The 4,179-nt window shown below is 56.6% G+C and overlaps 1 long non-coding RNA gene across 1 annotated transcript; it reads left to right on the forward strand.

Moving 5' to 3' along the window:
• The first annotated feature begins 118 nt into the window (after positions 1-118).
• LOC103345300 (uncharacterized) lies at positions 119-3,261 on the forward strand. Its single transcript, XR_515247.5, has 3 exons — positions 119-302; positions 1,500-1,666; positions 3,040-3,261. It is a non-coding gene; the product is annotated as an uncharacterized LOC103345300 (long non-coding RNA).
• The last annotated feature ends 918 nt before the right edge of the window (positions 3,262-4,179 follow it).

Raw genomic sequence — 4,179 nt, forward strand, 5'->3', positions numbered from 1 at the left:
CGCACGCACGCACGCGCACGCGCGCGCGCACGTACGCCGCCGCGCCGCGCCCGGCCTGGGCCGACAGGCCGCTGCTGGCCCGGCGCGCTCTGCGGCCCACGTGGGACGGCGGCGCGTAGGCCGCGCGCGCGCGCATGGCCGGCTGCGCGGACCCATTGTGTGCTGGCCCGGAGGCTGCGCCCCGCCCTCCGGTGCGCGCCGGTGCCCCCCACACCCCCGGGAGCCTCCGGCAGCGGCTGCCCCTCCGCGTCCGCCGGCGCGGGTGCTGTCCCCGGCCCGCTGCGCTTTCGCACCTCTTCCGGGTAACCCCCGAGTCCGAGCCACCTTGGCTGGGCGGAGACCCCCACGGAGCGGGGCGCTTGCTGGGACTGCTCGAGGGCGGAGGGCCAGGGCTGGGGGGGGGGGGTTGCACCCTCGCCGAGCCCTGGGAGGGATGTGGGCGTCGGGGCCCCTGGCTTTGGCCCGGTGCCTTTGACGTCTGCACCAGGCTGAAGCCATGGGCCAGCAACTCTGGTTCTCCCACGTGGGGCGCGAGGACCGTCTTTTAAAGATTTATTTATTTTAAAGGCAGAGATACGGAGAAAGAAGGGGAGAGAGAGACCCAAATGACTGCAATGGCCAAAGCCAGGAGCCTCCTCCAGGCTTCCCACGTGGGTAGCAGGGACCCAAGCACTTGGGCCATCCTCCATTGCCTTCCCAGATGCACCCACAGGGAGCTGGATTGGAAGTGGAGCTACCGGGATTCGCACCGGTGCCAACTCGATTCTCTGATCCACGGGACCCGGAGAGCTCCCATCTCTCAGTGCTGTGAAAACTGAAATAAGTGTTTGTAAAATTCCCGGCACGCCGGTCTGGAGCACCAGCAGGGTGCTGGCAGCCTTGTGGGGTGGGTGCGTGGATCATTTCCAGATCTGCTCTATGGTCAAGGAGCCTCCTGGGTGGAGGGAGCGGGCTTTGAACTGTTAGCACCTGGCTAAGACACGGGCCAGGGGTTTCCTTTCTGCCTGCATGGTTCAAACTTGGCCCCTTCCTCCACATACCTGTCCCATCGCTCCGTGGGTGCATTGAATGAAAACCTCACTGTGCTCACACGTTTGTCGTCGGTCCGAAGTCGCTGAGACCAGAGGTGCAGGTTTTTGGCACAGTAGGGAAGATGCCACTCAGCACACCTGCGACTGTATCGAATGCCCGGGTTCCAGCTCTAGCGCCAGCTCCCTGCTAATGCACACTCTGGGAGGCAGCAGGCGATGATAGCTCATGCGCTTGGGTCCCTGCTGCCCACGTCGGAGACCCGGATGAGTTCCAGGCCCTTGGCTTCTGCCTGGCCCAGTCCAGGCTGTTGCAGGCTTTTGGGGGAGTCAGTAGATAAAAAGATTGCTCTCGCTCTCACCCTCTCTCTCTCTCTCTGCCTTTGCAGTACAATGAAAATAAATAAACTAATTCAAATGCAGCTGTTACTGGTTTAGGTCCTTACTGTACTTTTTATTGTTGTCTTACAGTGTGCTAGTTACAGAAGGCTTTCGCTGTAGGACCGTATGTCATGTGACAGTGGCACCAGGCTCACACACCTTGAGCTTTGTGTGGATGTCCTGAGATGTTGGCAGAGTGAAGTGGCCGTTGGACGCATTCTGTCATTAGGCTACATGTGACTGTTGTGTGACCTCAAGTGAGTTGCTCAGTCTCTCAGTTCTTTGCAGGATGGGAATAATGGTCACGGTGATACTCAGTTTCTACAATCATTTGAAATACACTGTGTTGAGATGAAGATCAACCATTTGCATTTTTTTTTTAAGATAATTTATTTGAAGGAGTTACAGAGAGGCAGAGAGAGAGAGAGAGATCTTCCATCCGCTGGTTCACTTCCCAGGTGGCCACAATGGCCAGGGCTGGGCCAGACCAGAGCCAGGAGCTTCTGGTCTCCCACATGGGTGCAGGAGCCTAAGCACTCGGTCCATCTTCCACCGCTTTCCTCAGCCGTTAGCAGGGAGCTGGATCAGAGGAGGAGCAGCCAGGACTCAAACCGGCTTCCATATGGGTTGCTGGCCCCACAGGTGGAGGCTTAACTTTCCACACCACAACAGCGGCCCCATCAACTTAATATTTTATGTATGGGGCCGGGTTGTGGCACAGCAGGTTAAGACTTCATCTGCAGTGCCGGCATCTCCTATGGGTCCTGTCTCAAGTCCCAGCTGCTCCACTTCTGATCCAGCTCCCTGCTATGCACCTAGGAAAGCAGATGGCCCAAGTCCTTGGGGTCCCCACATCCACGTGGGAGACCTGGATGCAGTTCCAGGTTCCTGGCTTCTGACTGGCCCAGCCCCAGCCGTTGTAGTCATTTGGGAGTGAACCAGCAGATAGAAGATGTCTCTCCCTTTCTTTCTGTAACTCTGCCTTCGAAATAAATAAATACATCTTAAAACATATTTATTCATTATTTATTTGAAAGAGTTACAGAAAGAGAGGCAGAGAGAGAGAGAAGTCTTCCATCTACTGGTTCACTCCTTCAAATGGCCACAACAGCGGAGCTGGGCTGAACTGAAGCCAGGAACCAGGAGCTTCTTCTAGGTCTCCCATGTGGGTGGAGGGGTCCAAGGGCTTGGGCCATCTTCTGTTGCTTTCCCGGGCCATAGCAGAGAGCTGAGTCGGAAGTGGAGGAACCGGGACTCAAACAGGTTCCCATATGGGATTCTGGCACTGCAGGCAGCGGCTTTACCTGCTACACCACAGTGCCGGTCCCAATGAAAAAACGATATTTTTAAAAAAACAATATTTTCTTCTTCTACTAACCTGCTTGCAGCTCCCACATTCTCCCCTCCCCTATGATTTTTTTTTAAATGTTTGTGTATTTCTTTGAAAGAGTGACCCAGAGCAAAACAGAGATCCTCCATTCACTGGCTCATTCCCCACATGCCTGAAACAGCTGGGGCTAGACCAGGAGAAGGCAAGAGCCAGGAACTCCATCTGGCTCTCCCGTGTGAGTGGCAGGGGCTTGAGTACTTAATGACAGTTCAAGTCCCAGCCGCTCCTCTTCCGATCCAGCTCTCTGCTACGGCCTGGGAAAGCAGTAGAAGATGGCCCAAGTTCTTGGGCTCCTGCACCCATGTGAGAGACCCTGGAGAAGCTCCTGGCTCCTGGCTTCAGATCGGCGCAGCTCCGGCCGTTGGGGAGTGAACCAGCAGATGCAAGACCCCTCTCTCTCTGCCTCTCCTCTCTCTGTGTTACTCTGACTTTCAAATAAATAAATAATTTAAAAAAATAAAATTATTTAATTTTCATGAGTTTTCATTTACGTTTCAGAAGCCACGTGTGGGCAGCCAGCGTCCACACTGGACAGCATCACCTGTGGCCTCGGCAGGCGTGGGCACCTACGTTCCAGCCCAGCCCTTGCTGGGAAGTCCGTGGTCTGGGTGGCGGTTAGGTTGTTAGCACGTGGGTTGGCCCGGGTGCCACTAGACCCACAATGCTGGACAGCTGGCCGGCTGGCACCAAGGCTGGGCCACAGGGAGAGCCCCAGGGCTCTGCATTCATTGATTGGGGGCACAGGGCACCCAGTTGAGAAGGATCAGGGACACTTGGAGTGATGGGACCCCAGAGGGCGTTTCAGCCTTAAGAAAGGCAGAGACAGACAGATGGACAGAGGCTCCATCCACTGGTTCACTCCCCGAACGCCTCAAGTGGCCAGGTCGAAGCCAGGAGCTGGGAACTTGATCCAGGCCTCCCAGGCAGGGGGCAGGGATCTGAGGGTTTGAGCCATCATCATCATCCCTCCCACAGTGCGCATGTGCAGGAAACTGGACCTGGGAGCATAGCCGGGACTCTGCTATGGAATGAGAGTATCCTTACTGGCTTCTTAGCTTCTGTCTCACAAAGTCTATTTGTAACGCAAGCTCTGTGCACCCTGTGCAGGATTCCAAAGTCATGCGTGGGTTTATGGGAAAATGCCGGTTACCTCCACATGCTGGGCCCCAGGCCACCACATCCCTCTTGCCAAGGGCGGTGACCACCACTGGTGTCTGGAAGGCCACGTGATTCCTGCAGTTGTTCCCTGCGGGGGGGGGGGGGGGGGGTTGCTGCCTGGGGGGATCTCAGCGGGAGGGCCATCACAGGGCTGCTGCAGCGAGGGGCCCCGCCCCATGCTGTTGGCCGAAATCATCAGAGCATTTGGAAACAGGCGGTCAG

The sequence above is a fragment of the Oryctolagus cuniculus genome, chromosome 19 (genome assembly GCF_051225735.1).
Source record: "Oryctolagus cuniculus isolate XC-2025 breed Fujian yellow rabbit chromosome 19, ASM5122573v1, whole genome shotgun sequence".
Lineage (NCBI taxonomy): Eukaryota > Metazoa > Chordata > Mammalia > Lagomorpha > Leporidae > Oryctolagus > Oryctolagus cuniculus.